The following is a 19,754-nucleotide window of genomic DNA, read 5'->3' on the forward strand; positions in this document are numbered from 1 at the left end:
CGGTCCCACTGTGCTTGTCCGTCGCGCGGCCCGACTGACAGGGAACGTCGTGGGGTTGTGTCTCTCCGCTGACACGCGCGAGGGGAAAGTAATGGCAACTCGCGCGCGCGCGCCACCTCACGCCACGCAGAACACCGAGCCAATTCGCTAATTACTTGCCCCAATCTATCCATCGCATTTGATTGATCCGAATGCATAAAATGCTTGAGAATAACGCCTTTATTAGCGGGACGCAATTGACGTCAAAGGGGGGGGGGGGGGGGGCAAAAGGTCTGCTGAGAAGAAGGAGGGGTGAGGTAGGGGGGGGGGGGTCATGTGTTTAAGCATCAATTACAGTCAAAAGGCGAATTAATGGCTATTAATCGACGGGCATTGCTGTCGTTCTTTTGGACGTCTGTGCGCTCGATGCTAATGCTGGTCGCGCTCATTAGGGTTGGGTGGCATCTCGGACTGGTTGCCAGTTAATTGCAGGTCACATCAGCCGGTTTTGCAGACATTCCAAATGCCCAATTTGGATTGAATGCTTCCACGTACAATTTATGTGATATCTAACCAATATTAGTGATGCGAGGACTGAACAATTGTTTGCCTCAATATTGCAGTGGCAATTTAATATTACTTTTCTCAAGGTCCTCTACACATGTATTTTTTTTAACAAACACAAGCAATAGCTTAATCTGTAATAAAACAAACACAATTAGAATTATTTACATATTTTTTTAAATGTAAATTAGTCTTGAAATAAATGGAATTACAGTTGTTTACATATTTACACTTTGACCTTTCAGTTATTTAACTCATTCACTTGCAGCTATTTTCACTGAAGCAATCCCCTTCGCTCCCGGCTGTTTTACTGGATTTTGAACACAGAACATTGTGTTCTATTGCTATAAAAACGTGGACCAAAAGAAAGATTAGAGTCTCTTCTTTCATCAGGAAAAAAAGTATATTTCTATCTATTTCCGTTGTGCAACAATTAGCATTAGAAAATAGCTAAGTTTCATCATTGTTCACAAACCTGTTGAAAACACTGGCAAAAAGAGCTTGTTGCAACATGGCCCTGGCTGATCTCTTATACTCTGCTGCCACCTGCTGGCCGTTTTTTACGATAACTACCATTGCTTTAAAACACCTCTTCAAGCCAGAAGCTGTATCAAAGCCTTATGTATGCTCTAGCATCAAAAACTCATAAAAAACATATAAATACGTTTTTAGGAGTGAAGGACAAAACATATATATATATATATATATATATATATATATATATATATATATATCGGGGTGCAACTTGACCACCAGGGGGCAGCATAAAAGAGTCATACATACATCAATGAAGAAGACTTTCACCACTACTGTAAGTGACTCAGTAAGCTGCAGCAATATTAGTTGTTTTGTGTGTCCTTGCTTCAGCCGAGTTTCGTACCCTGGATCTCCTGACTGGACAACCACATATCCGCCGAGCTGCGATGACTGAAAATATGAATTGAGAAATATTTACCGTGGGGGGGGGGGCGAGCCATAAGAAAGCCAAGCAGGGCATTAGTATCTGTGCCTCAGGACACGAGGATGGTTTTGTCCGGCAGCAGAGCAAAGGTCTTTGACTCTTTAACTGAATTCTTGACTGACAAATTCAATTGCCGTCTGGCGTTCAAGACCCTCAATGCAATATGTGTACTTTGATTCAATTTGCCCGGCAAATACATGCAGATACATATTGTTTACCTGGTTACGGCCCACGAGAAAAATCAATACATACAGCCGTGCTTTGTCATCCCTAAGTGCATCGCGAAAAAGGAAGATATGCCTTTAATTGAATTGAGTAAAACCATACAGATTGTTAATTTTGGGCTGTGAAGCTTTTGCAGCATTTTACAATGTCTTCTTTTGCTTGTTGATGACTCGCGTTTGTCTCCTTGCTTGGGCACAGCACAACGTATGTATAGAGAGATTGGATTTAGAAAGGTCACTCTCCAAACAAGTAATAATAAATCACAGATGAGAACTTTGTTTTGTTCTTTAAAGACCGTCATTCGGCGTACGCTTGAAGAGTTTATACGCGGTGCAATGAGATGGCATCTTGAGCCTTGAGGCGGTTGCGGGTGACAGTCAGGTGTAAAAGTTTTGACGTCCGCTCGGGTTTCTTTGTTAAAAGCCGCCGAGCGCTTGAAAAGAAAACAGCGGCGTGTTGTTGCCTTGCTGTCACTGTCAGTCACGCGCGAGGCGGCGTTTAGACAGCCAGCTGAGAGGCCTGCGCCGCTGCCAGCTCGCGCCTTTTTAAACAAGCCTTTCCTTGAGAGACACTTTAACACCGAGTGCCACTCACAGCCTGGATGGCCTGTCCAGGGGGGGGGGGGGGGGGAGGGGCCTGCAGCCGGGGAGAAATGGAACCAGGACGTACAGAGAAAAGGATTTTTCGCTACAAAAATGGTTTTTATGGTATAAGGTGATATCATTGTCACCTCACATGTCATTAAGACATAGGATGCCATTTTCGCTGCAGCTTAAATCTGTGCGGATGTGCAGGGTTGGTTAATTTGCACCGTTGTGGGCGTGAACACAAACAACCACAGACGTGGGCAAGCAAAGTGGCTCCTCTCATTACCTTAAAAGGTGGCACCCTTCCAAGTAGATTGGTCAAAATTCACACATTACACTCCACAATTACAAAATGGTAATCATTGTAAAAAAAAAAAAAAAAAAAGATTATTACTAATTTTGGGTTCTTTAAATGTATATAGTTGAACCTTTTTATTTTTTTATTTTAAAATAACAAATTTAATAAATCTTGTTTGGTCCAAAAGGAACTTGCATAAATAAAGGGTTTCAAAGAAATTTGTCTTAATATTTTTTACGTAATTTTTTTTCTTCTTGTTTTGTACCAAAAAACAACAATTTGTGTGCTGCATGCCAGCCAGCAGGATCATAATAATAATAATAATAATAATTATGCATTCGATGAAATGATTTCCATAATGATTCCGAGAATCACATCTGACATCCCCGCACATGTCCGCAGACCTCGCATTAAGACTACCTGTGCCACTTTTTAGACATGGTCCAAGCAGGCGTATCGTTAAAGTCAAATTGTTCTTCCGTCGGGTGTATTATTAAGGACACGCCCTCTCTACGCCCAACATGGCACAACGTAAACATCAGTCCTGTGACTTTTCCGACACCTCATAGTCAAAGTCTGCGGGATCAAATCAATCGTCCAATCCTGGCATCCCATCTCCTTCCTCCTCCTCCTCCTCCTCTTCCTCTCACTTCACTTTGATAGCCTGTTCGCTAAAGAGCAATTTTGCAGGAGGAGAAAAATGCTTGCGCTTGGCCTGAGCTAAAGGTTCACCGTGATGGGTCTACTCGACAACCCCCCCCCCTTCCCCCTTCCCCCTTATGCTGCTGTAAAGTGGAGCAAAAGGCATCTGGACAGCAGATTCATCAGCATTACTTGAATGGAGGAGCCGGCTCATACAGCATTACACGGCTGACAGGGAAGATGAATCTGGGCAAGCGCGCGCATCCAGGGTCCTCATAGAGCTTCAGTCACGGCCCCCGGTAAGGACTGAAGGATGGGATGGAGGGCGGCGAGATAACACATCACGCCTCGCCGACAGGCCGCGTCCTGCCGAGTGCGCGGGACAATGTTGTGTTAGCTGCCAGAGTGGCGTTGACGTCGCTGACAAACCTCGGCGGCGGCGGCGGCGGCGGTGGGCCGCTCACTCACACTTTCGTCGGCGATCTGTCAGCGGGCTCAAAGCGTCTGACGCGGACAGCTTTTCACTCCCAACAACATTTGGCAGTAACTGGAATAAAGGAAAGGGGGAAGCCTTGAACCCGATAACAAGCAACAGGAAAAAGTATTTGAACACTTTATCAGCCGTTATGGAGCAATTCAAAAGAACAAAAAAAAATACAGGTATTTGCTGGTTTTGCAATACTTGAGCGGCTCATACTGCTGGAGACAAATTCTGTGTGTGTCTTCAACAATAAAGACGATTCTGACTAAAAAAAAATCACAACATCAGAAAGGAATTTCGATAGCAGGACTGTGGCTGAGATTTTAAAACCTTCCATTCAAAGTTGAAGTCATGAAATGTACAGAAAAATAAATAACCCTGCAGAGGATCTGAATGATGCAACTTCCTGTGAAACCACGTGACTTGGGGAACATTCCAAATATTTTAGAGGGGGTACCAGGACTGAGAATAGGGAACAGCAAAAGTATAAATTGAAGCTATTTTCTTTTCACAAGATCTTAAGAACTGGAGTTATGATTGTATAAAAAGCAACAACAACAAAAAAACATGTGTAATAAATAAATAAATAAATGATATTGTCTTTTAAGGATTTTAATGATTATATTTCATGCTTAAGTCTAATTTTAGGCAACAGGGACAGGCAACAAATTATTTTCACCCATCAAGGTAGGATTAATTCAAAAAAAAAAAAGTATTATTATTATTTATCAAATATGCAATCAGATCAATATATATATATTTTTTAAACATTCTACAGTTAATGTACACATTTTATTTCCTGGGCACACAATTACCACTGATTAGGTGGAATGGCCCATATATACACATACTGTATACCATTTTTTTTTTTAAATATCATATTTGAGTTTCAAAACATAAATAATAAATCATTTAAAAATATGGTTTACCAAACGGTTGAGCTGGAATTTTATTGTAAAGGCATCTATGGATTATTTGCTAATGTACAATCCCGATTGGTTGAGTGGGGACTTAAAGGGTGAAAGAGGAGAAGGAAAAAAAAAAAAAGGAGGGCAAAAAAACAGAACCAGAAAAGCATCCCTCTTTAAAAGGAGAGACTTATAATTTGCAATAATGGCCCGGCAATAGCTCTCAGAGAGAAAATTACAGGAAAAAGCTGATCTGACATATCCTTAACTGGCAGAAACACATCCATTGTAGACAGAAGTCTTGTTTACTTGGTAAAATGGCATCAATTAGGAGCAGATGGCAAAATTAGCATATTCTCTTAATGGACTGGCCTTTCTTGTGCAGCGTTCTCCAACTGATTGCATGGAAGGGACATGTTAAGGGAGACTGGGAAAAGGTCAGGTGTCTGCACCATTCAGGCGCTCGTATTTTTCACCAAACACTCGCGCGCATTCTCCATGCCAATTGTCATGTTCTGTGCGCGGCTCGCGCAAGTGGAGAAATCTTATTTAAATCCTCGGCCCAGGAAGGAATCGTTCACGGTGACAAGTCCTCTGTGGGGAAATTCCCACACTGTCGACCGACGCTGATAGTAGTCAAAGTCTTTTTGATATAGAATTTATTTTAAAATATGACTTGGGTCAGTGATTCCTGAAGTGCATGATATTTGGCCAACACATTTACTTAGCCACTACAGTTGGATTTGTGCAGTACCTTTAAGTACAATACAGTTGCATTTAATCATTTAGAAGTAGGGCGTCCAAATGAGTGAGTTAATTTTGAATTGATTTAAAGTTGCTTTAATGCCACTCGTTTTTTTTTTAACGCGCGATTAATGATACTTGAAAAGTCTGTACTGGCGTCCACGTCAAAAGTTAGCAGTAATACATTTGATAAGAATGCATATATTTGTGGAGACTGGGGTCAAGTTGTATTTTACAATTTTAAAAATGTTACTTCATGTTAAACATGAGATAGCTCGTAATATGAAACGTAAAATGCTAAAATTAGCTGTCGCTAATGTCTAACAAATGCAATTATGCCAACTAGCGGCATGAAAATGACTTCAACACAAATCAATATCACACTCGTTTTTTTACAGTACAGTACATCTTTTTAATTTTAACTCAATTTGACGAATTATGAAATTACTGCATCAATGCAAATAAAAGAAGCAGCCATATTTCTATTAGTTTGACATTTTTTTTTACCACTTTTATGTAAACAAAAGCATGAAAGTTAGAACAGATATAAAATTTGCGATTAATTACGATTACAAATTGTAATCTCCTGGCACCCCAAAATGGACGGAGCTATTACTTTTACACAATACAATGTACCTGTTTTCCATTTATGATGAAAGCACAACACAAGTTCAAGTCGACCGCAGCGTGTCAAAAGTGGCGCCCACTCCTTCGCCGAATTGATGAACATCAGCCATTTCAAGTATAAATTAGGGAAATGAACAGACTCCTTTTGGAGGTGTTCAATACTCTTTATAAATTGCTTAGCTGATCAATCGGAATGATTTGCCTGTTCATTTTCATTACCAATCGACGGCGTCACGTTGAGACTAGCAAATGAATTCCAAAGATGATATTTCATCATCAGCGTTGCACAACACATCGCGGCTCCTCCCTCCCAGGGCTCAGACGCAGACTACAACCCCCCCCCCCCCCCCCTTTTCCCTCCCTCGTCTCCCCCGTGCGTCTGTGCCCCCGCCAACCCCAAATTGACTGGTCTTGCACAGTTGCAGCCGAACAAGAAAGGAATTGCTAGTGTCAAGACGCAGTTTACAAATATGACATCTCCTCTGGCGTGGCTGAAAATATGAAATATTGATTTATGTGCAGTAAAAGGTCTTATAAAAATGATCACATACACATGAGGGATTAATGCGCGGAAGATCAATAGAAATTTCATTCTTGACACCGGACTGTCACCTATGGTGAAATGCTAAAATAAAGAAATCAATATTATCTATGAAATGTCAAATTTATTATAATTATGTGGATGAGAGCCGGCCAAGTGGCTCCCAGGGGGGGCTGGGAGGGATAGGTTAGCACTCTGGAGCATCCCTCATGTCCCTCCTTCTCCTGCTGCCAATTTTCACAGCAATATTGCTGTAAAGGCTTCTGGGCTCTTATGTATGGCCGTGTTGGAACACATTCCTCCCGGAATATTTAACTGACAGTGCGCGGGGGGGTTCATAGGCTGCAGCTTGCGTAGTTAACAGCTGTTAGCTTTGGCACGTGTTGTGTCTCCATTGAAGGCGGCCCGCGTCTCGTCATCATTCCGCCATGACACCCGCGCTCCGGCCCGGTATTGATCTCCAGATGGAGCGTGTCGTGTTGATCTGTTCTTTCGACGGGAGACAATGATTTAATAGCACGCGGAAACAAAAAAGGGGGCATATTCATTACATTGATCCGCCTTATTTTCGCCGAGAGAAAAGGATCCTCAAATTTGTTTGGGCATGGCAAATTTATTTATTTATTTATTTATTTTTACTACAATTCAAGTGATTTTTTAAATTTATTTTTAATAAGGTTTGTGTCACGGCAGAATATGCAAAATGTCAGTTTCAGTTTAAAAGTGAATTCAAATTGTTTAAAAATATTACTTTGTTCCTTCCAAGTGAACTTTCTCATTTATATTTATGAATATATATATGTTTTTTACTTCGATGTAATGCAAGGCATCAAACGTAATCTTTTCATTTGGACCGAGTGCGAATTTTTCCGCACTACCGTATTTTCCGCACTTTAAAGCCTTTAATTTTCTCAAAACCCGACTGCGCCTTATACTCCGATGTGTATCAATATTGGTTAAGTAAGCTCCATCTAGTGGATGCTTAACGCAACCCCAGCCACTACAGAATCCTTCTTTTCTATGCACCTTATAATGTGGTGCGCCTTATATATGGAACACGTTTTTAAATAGGCCATTCATTCTAGGTGCGCCTTATAGTGCGAAACATACGGTATACTTCCAGCGAGAATTCTCTGACTCAGCTCATTTTGATAATATTGGTAAGAAACATTAATCAACCCTTCCGTTTGATAAACCTATGTTTAGTTTACTCATTTATCCATGTTTTTTTTTCAGCCCTCGAATTCGACGTACGCGGACGGGAAAAATGATCATTATGATATTAACCTCCAGTCGACACTTTCCGTAGGCGTAAAAAGCAGGATCAAGAAAGAGAAATCAAGTACTTCCTGTGACATTCTTTTTCCTTGAAATTTACTCTCAAAGTAAATAAGTGGTCAAAAATGGGATTACACATGATTTTTGGGGAGTTAGACCAAAATAGAGTTATTAACTGTATATATAAATACCAAATCAATAAATAATAAAATAAAGGGACCACCTTTTTTCTGCTAAAAAGATGATTTAGGCTCTCATTGGCCGATGTGTGTGGTTACATCATCTTCTCAAACTCTTTTTTCGAAGGTTTTATAGTCATAAACGCGGCAATAAATAAATCTGATGAAGTCGTTTGATAGGCGGTGACGAATCTGCACACGTCTACCTTCGTGGCTAACCACTTCAGTCTGCACGGAAGAACATCCAGACTTTTAATCTCAAAGTGACATAATGCTACAGAGCGCCACAAAGTGAGGGAAGAGGAGCGTTCAAGAGTGAATATGTTCATTCTTGAGTCATTTTCAACACTTGAATTGGTTAATAATGCGTAAAAATAACAATGTATATTATTTATTAGAAACATTGAAATTGACCATATTTGGACATACAATATGCACCATTCTATGTGCTATCGTATCACATAAAAAAAAAACATTTATGGTACTTGTTATCATGAGATTTTTTAATAGGCTACAGGTAAATTGTATACATCCATATTTGGTCTGTCTCTTGATATTGAGTATATTTTGAGAGTATCTTAAGTAGTAAAAAAACTTCAATTGAGCAGTAAATGTATTATTGGACTTCTTCAAATCCACCTGGATGTTTTATTTGTTATCGCGCTTAAGCTAAGAGCTATTTGTGTTCATTCCCTTGTTTTCCATGTCTAATTAATATCCTTTGAATGCGTGGGGATCAATTTTACTTAATCAATTCTGGGTTGTGCCGCTGGCCTTCTAAAGGTCACTTAGATATGGAACGGGAAATAATCAGAGTCACATCACAAAAAGGAGGCGGGGAGGGTTGGGGAAGTGGGGACGCAGGCAATTTGAATGTGGCAGGCACATTTTTGCATCTCTGATCACAGCTTTCTGACTAAGCTGAGCGTATTTTTTCCCCCCCCTCCCATCCCATTTCAAGCTTTTGGATGGAGGCTCACTGTACTGTACACAGCAGCGCGGCAGCTGTGTAATCCTTTTAACAACCGACGGCGCTATTAAATGAAGCGGCGGTGCAGCTGCAAATGGCCAATAAAGCCGACACAATATCATCCCTATTAAACAGTAATCTGGGCAGGCTTAAGAAGTTGTGTGTGAAGGGAGGGAGTGGGAGGGGGAGGGAGAGGGAGGGAGGGGGGGGGGGGCATAACAAAATGTAATCAAGCAAAACATGGGGGATTTTCCTCAAGCGAAGAAGGCCAAACAATTTCATGACATGAAAGTTCTCCGCCACTTCAGGTGACCACCTTATCACGCGCGCACACCCCGGCCCCGTCAATCCCGGCCATTTATCAGCACGGATATTACGCCAGAAAGGGGGGGAAACAGGAGAAAATAACAAATTGTGTGTTTTTCAAGTGGCCCAATCCAATTCATAAGATCACAATTTGAGAGATAGAAATGGGTTTATTTATTTTTTTCGCGGCCCTTTCAGCGGCTTATGTGCACATGAAAGGCGAGCGAGGGAGCCGAAGCTGATGGAGCCTTTGAGCTCGGAGAGAGGAGCCCAAACCTCTTGAAGGTTGTTCTTTTTTTTTCCGTTTTTTTCAAGGGTGGGGGCGATAAACCAAGTGGAGGCCGCGGGAGCTCCCTCCGTCAAAAAAACAAGGTGTTCCAACTTATCGGGAGTGAAATGATTACCCCTCCCATTACTGCTGGCTCTCCGGGTCAAAAGCAAGCCGGGATAAAAGGGAGAAGTGAGGCCTCCTATCCAGCCACCAATCATCCATTAGTGTGCAGAATGAGGAGCTTGTCTAAAGCCCCCCCCCCCTCCAAAACCCCCCACACACACTCTGACACGGGCTTGTCAGTCTGCCGCATAAGACAATCACGTCATCACATAAAATGTGAATATACATAATACAAAAAAGACAACTCACTCATTTTAGTTAGTTTAAAAAGTGTTTACACTAGGGGTGTCAGGTGAATACGTTTTTTTTTAATCGTAATTAATAGCATGACTTTAAGAGTTAACTCACGATTAATCGCAAATTTGATATGTTCTAAAAATATTTTTTTCCCAAGTTTTCAAACTCTTGTTAACATAAAAGTAGAAAAAAGTAAACTGATAGAAATATGGCTGCATCTTTGAGTCAATGATACAGTCATTTCATAATAATTTATAAAAAATTGAGTTAAAACGAAAACGATATACTGTACTGTAAAAAATGAGTGTGATATTGATTTGTGTTGAGGTCCTTTTTCTGCCACGAGATGTTTGCAGGTAAACGAGCTACATTTGGGAGCTAGCTAGCGGCTAGCTGGCTAGCACCTGAGGCTTAGGCCAAACTGTGGCAGGGTTTTTATTTTCTGGACCTGGATTTGCCACCTCTAATTGGCAATATAAAAAAATAAAAAATAAAACATAAAAAAGAGCTGATACAAAAAAAAGCCCAATATTGTGCTTTTGTACATAACAGCAATGCATATAAACCACCTACAATCTCTTAATAAGACTTAAAGCTACTGAACGTAGAATATTCCATTTCGAATCGCTACTGCCACCCGCTGACGAAAAATAAAACTGCACATACCGTTCTTCAAATACATACCACGCACATTACGTCACATCCACATCCGAAATTCGAACCCGAATCCAGTCTGAAAACTATTGGCCACAGGCTTGCAGGAGTACCCATTGTGAACAGATAAAGTGTTAATCTACTAATTAGAAGGCATTTTAGTCATAAATGGTCGAATCAAAAGCTTATTGTAAAGTTATTTTGGGGGGAAAAAGTTCCAAATTGCAGCTTTAATATTGAGGCCGTTTCTTGCACATATTGTCTCGCTTCACAAGCATATTATGTCCTTCTTCATCTGAACATTAGTGTGGATTTAAAACAGAAGGGCCAAAACATGTCTTGTGAAAATCAAACTGCACTAAAAAATTCAACCACCAGAGGGTGCTAGAACTGCACAAACAACCTGACTTTTTTGAACAGATGTGCTGCTTTTAAAGACGCGACCACGACGATATCGTGGCAGTTTTAATATCACGATATTGCCGTTATCGTTGCATCCCTAATATACGGTTTCTCTGTATTGCGGAAGATTTTTACAAATGGACTGGGAATGTATCCCCCACAATAAATAGGTGGTTCAAAAAAAAACTAATTACAAGGGCACCTTTTTACTTTCTTTTACCGTCAACTCTTTAGCATCTTCTTTTGGCTAATCTGCAATGTGAAACTGTAGATGGCAACCCCCCCCCAAATTCCATTGGGACCCTTGCTCTCCATATCACCAAATGGATTGCTCGCTGGAATTGCACAATTCCGAGCAAGGCATCATCAACCTTACATTGTCAAGACCTTGACGCTGACCTGTGCATGGAGGCGTGGGGGAAAGGATTGTTACACTCTGTTTATCAGAGATGCCACCAACAATTGGAGGTTTTTTTTGGGGGGGGGGGGGGGGGGTGTAGGTGGCTAAAGCGCTGACCTTAATCCTGAAGGGTTGTGCTGTTATAAGCAGACGAGCGCGTGGTCAGCCGTCCGTTTGTCCGTCCGTAACGCAATGCATACAGAGTGAGACATTAAATGTAGATAGATGCTCCGATTGCGTCTCGCCCGCTTGGGATTCAGCCGGTTTGCTTTATTCAATCGAGATGCATAAGGTATAAACACAGCGGCTTGAGTTGAGGGAGACTGCAAACACAAGAGCGCGACGCGAGTGTTTGTGAGCTTGTTTTTGTTGTAGGAGGGGATCAGCAGATGGCAGTGGCGCGACTTTGGCCGGTTGAAGTTTACTGTCAGTGTAAACGTAAAAACTAAAGAATGACATGCTTTGCCTTCAATGTAATTTGTGTTGGGAATATCTTGGGTTATCTTTTTAATTTTAACTCAATTTTATAAATTATTATGAAATTACTAAATGATGCAGCCACATTTCTAATAGTTGAACTTTTTTTTTTTTTATATATAGAATTTTATGTTAACAAGAGTATGAACACTCCGAAAAAATACTTTATTGTATATTTAGAACAAATGTAAAATTTGTGAGTTAACTATTGAAGTCATGCGATTAGTTACAATAAAAAAACAACGATTCTGCTAGTTTTTTTTACATTATTGTAATCAGATTAACGACTAAGTGAGTAGTGAGTTTGTTTACGCCACACTTGTTTGGCAGAATTTTGAGTTATCGAAGCGAATGAAGTGTTTTCGAAGTTTAACGAGTCGCTTATAAACATAAAAAATGTTGATTGGTTTTAATACAGTCATCTTTTGTTTGTGTTTGGTAGAAAAAATATATATAAATAATCACATATGAACTCATTCACTTCCATTGACGGCTATAGACGTCAAAAATTCATTTGAACTATTTCTATTAGTTAATTTTTTTTTTTCCACTTTTGTTAATTTTTTTATTGTACATTTAGAACAGATATAAAATTTGAGATTAATCGTGAGTTAACTAGTGAAGTCATGCAATTAATTACGAAAAAAAATGTAATCGCCTGATGACCCTAATTTTTAATAATCTTTCTTTTTTTAAATCGCGTCAGGCAATACATTTTTTAAATTGCATGACTTTAATAGTTATAATCACAAATTTGATATCCTTTCTAAATGTACAATATTTTTTCCCCTAGGTTTTCATACTCTTGTTAACAAAAGTGGAAAAAAAAGTTAAACTAATAGAAATATGAATTTTTGACGTCTATAGCCGTCAATGGCAGTGAATGAGTTAAATTGCAATTGGGGAAAAAATGACCACATTCTTCAAAATTGCTCCTCCCTATTAAAAATCCAAGCTACAAACTTTGTGTCTCCGAGTTGTGCGACCGACCGACCTTGCCCCCCCTCCAAAGATGAGTGAGCGAAAATCACGTGAAAATTAGTAGGCCACACCACAGCAGCGCTTCCATCGGCCTGTAAAAACGATAATGGCCTTTTCGATTGTGACCACTCCTTCGTATTTGAAATGGATCCAAGCGGGAGATCAAAAAGGGAGCGGAAGCCCGCGCATCATTCGTCATCATTCAGATGAGATGTTGAGCACACAAACGGACGACATGGCAAGAGGCTGTTTTCAATGATGTGAAGCATCTCGTCTTGTCCTTTTCGCATGCTTCCAATGAATTATGTATCGGCGGTGATTTATGGCGCGCCATGCTCAACCTTCTCCCTCTCCCTCAATGGAAGAGCCCACATGGATTTTCGCAGGGAGCCAACTGGGAGAACCAAAATTGCTCAATTTAAGGAAGTAATTAAAACTGTCCACAATCAATATTTATCTCTGGAAGGATCCTGGTGGGGGTTTCGGGCCTCAACGTCCCCCCTCCCCCTTACCTCAATTCTGCTCTGTGTCTTGCTCTTCATTGCTCGGGCTCTTCTCATCTGCTCTCTTCCTTCATAGGCGCGAAGCTGGTCCCACTCAGGATTGAAGTGACGCGTCACCAATGATCCGACAGCCGTCGTTTGTCACATGCTGCAAAACACGCCACAATTCAGTTACACACACATTTTATTGGCAAATATGCAGGTATTCATATGTTATAGTTTCAGCACACACACAATCGGCATTTGCTATGACCTTTTTGTTTTTCTTTTCTTGATTTGCGTTTGCGATGCACTCTAAAATCAGTTGGGTCAAAAATAACCTAACTATGGGTCAAAAATATACTGATTCTCTCCTTGGGTCCAACTTTGAGTCAAGAAATGAGTCTTTGAGTGTAAAACAACTCAAATATTGGTCAGATGCTTTACTTGGGTCAAAAAAAATTGGGTCAGAAAGCCAGAAAGTTCAAATTGACCCATGAAGTAGATCGGCCCATTTTTAATCCATAATTGGGTTACTTTTGACCAAACTGTTTTTAGAGTGTGATTTTTTTGTTTTTTTGCTTTTTTGGGGGGGCGGCTGATTTGTGTTTGGGATAACTTTTTTGTTTTTTTAAATACTTTTTTTATTTGAATTTGTGATTTATTTTTTGCTTAGTTTTTTGTTTATATTTTTTTGCATTTGCAATAATCACCTTTTTGTTTTCTGCTTTGTTATTGTGTTTTTGATTTGCGTTTGCAATTCTTTTTTTGGTGTGTTTTTGATTAGCATTTGTTGAATTATTTTTAGCTTTTTGTTTTTGATTTGCGTAGACTTTTTTTTGATTTGATTTTTTGATTTGCTGTACTGTTCAGCTTTTTTTTTGTTTTTGCATCTTGCGCTTCAGGGCCCCCTCATTCCATTCTCCTCTATTCTAGAGCAATCTGGAGGACCAACAAAAGCCCAATGAAGGGCCACGGGGAGCCCCATTTCCATCCGAAGACCGTAAACGTGAGTCCCCAGACAAATGCATCACACTGTAATTCAACATAGTGCTTGGAGTGACTGGCGTGAAGCAAGTGTGCTACAACGGCGCAGCTTTGCTCACGAGGGTCTTCCGAGCACGCCGGCCGCAGGGACGAATCATGCCCGTGTCATTCTCCATCATCAATTTTAATTATCCTCACAAGTGCTCATTCCGCTTCAGGCGCCACCGGGCCAGGCAAGAATCGAGGGGAAAATGATTTCAATCTATTTGGGACATGAAGTGTGAGGTGAGATGTCTGTTTGGCACAACCTTTCCCTGTTTTTAACACCACACACATGCAAAACGCACACGAGTGCACACGCTTGCGCACACTAATACACAGGCACCCACTCTTTCTCTCTCTCAGAACACACACATGCGCGCAGGTGTAATTTTTTATCTTGTGTTGTTGCAGGAGCTCAGCAGGAGGCAGCCAGCAGGTCAATATAGCAAAAGGTCACGCCCCGTCTCGCCAATCTCCCACCGTAAGTGAATGCGGCGCACGTTTAGCCATCATTACGGCACAGGCACCGGCGTCTCCTCCCAATAACATGGCGGGGGTCCCACCGGCCTTGGCGCCCACGCTGCGTTAGCCCGCCACCTGTCCAGCGGTGTCTGTTAGCCGGCTTTTCTAATTGGGCTGATTTAGTTGGGATTATTTCCTCGAGGAGGACACGCCGATGCCGAGTGGCGGTGCCTTGATGATGTTTGGATTGGAGATTATTAGTATTGACTGTGAAGATGAAGGGATTGTTGTTTAGTGGTCTGGCAAACTCCAAACACATTTGCACAGAGCTGCTAATTACTTGCGTAAGAATTGTGATCCAGTATATAGCACACTACAGAAACTTTTGCAGCAAAAATGTGTGCACATTTCGACATAAAAAGTCAAGATTTTTCTTTTGTTGTTGTTGTATTTTGATACTATGGAAAATTTTTAATCATTTTCTGGCTAAACATCGACCAGAAATTCCCTCGAAACCAGGTATCGGTTGTAGTACCAACACTGACCTGTGAGAGGCAGAATGATGCCACAGGGCGTCCAGATTGACAGAAAACACAAACAAGTTTAAGAACCAGGCAAACTGTTACCTTTTTGCTTATACTAATTTACTAAGAATTTAGTTTTTCACACAAAAAGATAATATTGATCAATATTGAACAGGTTCGTGAACGATTATCAGCCACAATCACATAGCAAGCAGATTGCTATGATCACCAATCGTGAGTTAACTAGTGAAGTCATGCAATTAATTACATTTAAATAAAAAACAATTATAATTGTCTGACTCACCTAATTTTTAACAATCTTTTCTTTTCTTTCTTTTTTTAAATTAGGGGAATCAGGCGATTAAACCTTTTAATTGTAATTAATCACATGACTTCACTAGTTAACTCACGATTAATCACAAATTTTATATCTGTTCTAAACGTACAATATTTTTTTTTCTAGGTTTTCATACTCTTGTTAACAAAAGTGTAAAAAAAAAATTAAACTAATGGAAATAGTTCAAAAATAATTTTTGACGTCTATAGCCGTCAATGGCAGTGAATGAGTTAATATTCAATTTGATTCCATCCCCCCGTGCAACCCAATTATAGAATAGTGAGAAGAAATAAAAAAATTGTCATGACTCAGCGGTTATTATATCACTATGGCTGATTTCCAAACATTGTATTTTGTTATATATTTCGGTCAAGCCTCCATGTTGAGTGAAGCTAGCGGAGGTGGCTCGGGCATCTAGTTATGATGCCTCCTGGACACCTCCCTGGCGAGGTGTTCCGGGCACGTCCCACTGGCAGGAGGCTGGCCAGGGAACACCTTGGGATCCCTTCGGAGGAGATAAGACGAAGTGGCTGGGGAGAGGGAGGTCAGGGCGGCGACCTGACCCCAGATAAACAGTAAGAAAATGGATGAATGGACGGACGGATATTTTGCAAACTACTCCAAGGACTGGAACACAATTGCGCAATTCCCTCCTGCATACCACAAATCATCCCAAAGTCTATTATCTGTAATTTATGATCTCTTTTGTTCCTTTTCCTCCCTCACTCACTCTCACTTCTGCGGTTTCCCATATGCTAGCCGCTGAGGTTATCACCCAACACTTAACAAATGATGCGCTTGTGTTTGTATGAATGTATTGATCAGCGCTCCGTTCGGGCGGATATCTTTCTTTATTTAGGATGGCAGCTGGGCCGGCAGGGATCGCGTCTCCCTCCTTCAAGGCCCGTCCTGTTTTTTTTTTCTTGTTGTTTTGCCTCACTGGCTCGCCTAACTGCACCGCTTTATTGCACAAATTCAAGTTGTCACTTCCCGCGCTGCTAGAATAACTCACGCAACAAATAATAATAGCGAAAAAGTAGGATAAAATAATCTTGTCACGGCGGTAAAAGTGATCGCTGGGGGCGGCAATCTCCAATCAATATACTAATGCCGTAATTTAGACTCGGCGCGCTGGCGGAGGAAGCCGGCTCTCATCTGGTATTTCTTGGCTCGCTGACCAACTTTGACCTTCACTGGGAGTGACGAGCGAGAGCGGGATTATTGTGATGTTCGGCTCAAAGAAATCACCAACAAGAGTTGAGAGGCGACGGCTGACATTTTATGTTCACCACCACCAAAACCTGAACTGATTAATTCTCGGTCAGTACCAGCTCTTCAGCTTCCACTTCCTTCGTGACAGCAAATCCCTGACACTCACATGACAAAGTGGGAAATAAAAGATGACCGCTGATTCTATTTGACTTATTATCGTCTCTCTCTGTCTCTCTCTTTCTATGTATCAGACGCCTTTTGTTTTCAATTTGTTATCCAAAGAATGTAGTAGGAAAATGAAAGTCAACGCAAATTGCAGTTCCTCGAGCCCATTTCTTGTGGCTAAATTTCATTAGTGTAAATGTTTTTTTTGTTTTTTAATTGGACGACTTTTATTTGGAGGACTAATTCATACTACAGCTTGGAAGTGAAGCCAGTCGGTTCACTCAACAAGGCACAACATTTCCGGTAGAGCTGTCAAAATTAATTGATTAATCGACAAGTAATCGATTACCAAATTAATCGGCAACTACTTTAATAATCAAATAATCGTTTGGAGACATTTTTTTTACATTTTAAAGTGTCTTAATTCTCTGATTTCAGCATATCAACAGTAATTGTTCACTGATTTCTGTAGTCCTTCATGAAAGAAGACCGATTATCTTCTGTGTTTAATCAAAATAATACATTTGCTAACATCTGTTTTTACTTAGGAAAACAATGATAACATAGTACAACATCAATCCTCTCCTTTTTTTAAATCACTATACAAATACAAAGTATGACATAACCACCAATCACTCGTTAATAAACAGTAATCAGGGAAATAAATCCGATTAGTCGATTGAATAATCGATTGATTAATCGATTCTAAAAATATTCGATAGTGACAGCACTACTTTCGTCCAAAATTCCCCAATATCGGCGTGTTTGCGTATCCTGGTGCAAATGCACGCATTTTAGCAGTCTCAAACAAGATCCCTTAAAACTCAGTTAGGATGGAAAGTTAGAGAAACAAAAAAAACAAAACAAAAAAACTGATCCCTTGACACCAGTTTCGGAATTCTCCAAAATTAGCATAAATCTGAAGGAGCTATCCTAGACAGATAAGCAAGATCCCGTTCATTATGATTATTATCACTACTATCATCCATAGGCTCCTTGCAGAGCAGAACCAGGCCAGAAGGCATCCTAAAGTTTGTCTGAAAGGGGAGAAAATTGATTGCAATTACCCAAGAGTGTTTGCCCGCCCCCCCCTCCAGCGATGCTAATGACTTAATCATCCCTAAACATGCACGCAATTTACCTCAATTGCCTTGAACTATATGCTATACTTTCGTGCTACAGATTTCCAATCGTACTTGACAGTGATTGGACATCATGTGTGCCATCGTCAACAAAGGAATGTATGAAATTGTAGGATTAAAACCGACACATTTGGACAGATTTAATATGGATGCGTAATGCAGATATTTAACTGCAAGACAATTTAGTCGACGATTTTACAGTAGACCCTCCAAAAGTACTGGAGTCAGGAAATTGCAATTTGACAGAAAGAACAGCAACAAATAATACGCGTTTTTCTGACTTCTTTCGAAAGAATCGAGTACGCTTGAACAGCATAACTCAAGCTCAAAGTATGAATATAATCAACACAAATAATCAAGTGCTGTATAAAAAAATGATTTTACCTTTAACGCAAACGATCATTTAACTAAGTGAAGATTCATGCTGTTCTGCGCTTGAGCGTGCCCGGTGGTATGAAAAGCAATATTACGAGTGAGATGTGATTTATGAACCTGCCAAAGTATAATGCCATTTGTATTGATTCCCTTATTCCCAAAGAGTTCTCAAATTAAAAATAACAACGGAAGGAAGGAATTGTAAGCGATGACAAATAGGAACAGGAGGAACAAATACAGCTAACTTTTTTTTTCCACACACCAACAGTAATAATACCGGAAAAACAATGTAGCATTCATCTGACACTTATATTTGACAACGATGATGTAACTTGGGGATGTTGGTCACCACTTTTTTTTCCTCTCCCTTGTACCAGTACGAGTACTCAACTCTTGAGTAGTCACCGTTACCGATACCACTAGTACTTTGAAACATAACATTTCCCCCCAAAAAACAATGACAGCTCATTTTTTTAAAAATCCCACTCGCTGCATACCTGCGGAGTTAATTGTTTTGATCTAGCAGATAAGATTGAAGTTTGTTTTGGCCCAGCTGAACAGTTGAAATTTGTATCCCCTGTTGGATCCAAATCTTGACCCAACGTCCTGGATCAAAACCTCAACCAAATATGCTGAGTGTAAATAACCCAGCAATTTTTATTTATTTTTTTATTACCCATCAGATTTAACACATTGACTCCCATCCATTTTCAATGAAGCAACCCCCCTTCGCTCCTGGTTGTTTTACTGGATTTTGACTAATTTTGCAAGGCCCACAGAATTTTGTGTTCTATTGCTATAAAAACATGGACCAAAAGAAAGACTAGAGTCTCTTCTTTCATCAGGATTATTTATTTATTTATTTGTATCTGTTTCCGTTTTGCAGCCATTAGCATTAGAATATAGCTAAGTTTCATCATTGTTCACAAATATGTTTAAAACAGTGGGGAAAATAGCTTTTTTTCAACACGGCCCCTGGTTGATCTCTTATACTCTGCTCCCATCTGCTGGCCGTTTTAATATTGCTTCTAGCCTTCTCTTCAGTTCAAAGGCTGCATCAAAGCCTTCTGTATGCTCTAGCATTAAAAAAAAAACGTATACATGGGTTTTTGGGACCCATATTTATATAATAGAACATATTTATACGTGTTTGGGAGCAAATGAGTTAAGAGTGATTGGGCATCAATATCA

General features: G+C 40.3%; 1 long non-coding RNA gene across 1 annotated transcript in view; it reads right to left on the bottom strand.

Moving 5' to 3' along the window:
- Positions 1-2,393: 2,393 nt before the first annotated feature.
- Positions 2,394-19,754, bottom strand: part of LOC147164881 (uncharacterized) — an 83,880-nt gene continuing 66,519 nt past the window's right edge. The window contains exons 5-7 of the long non-coding RNA XR_015096728.1: positions 13,348-13,486; positions 3,725-3,803; positions 2,394-3,622 (exon numbers count right to left, since the gene is read on the bottom strand). This is a non-coding gene — a long non-coding RNA (uncharacterized LOC147164881). The remainder of the gene's footprint in view (positions 3,623-3,724; positions 3,804-13,347; positions 13,487-19,754) is intronic.

Source organism: Leptonotus elevatus, chromosome 12 (genome assembly GCF_054856555.1).
Source record: "Leptonotus elevatus isolate MCC_2025b chromosome 12, RoL_Lele_1.0, whole genome shotgun sequence".
Taxonomy (NCBI): Eukaryota; Metazoa; Chordata; class Actinopteri; order Syngnathiformes; family Syngnathidae; genus Leptonotus; species Leptonotus elevatus.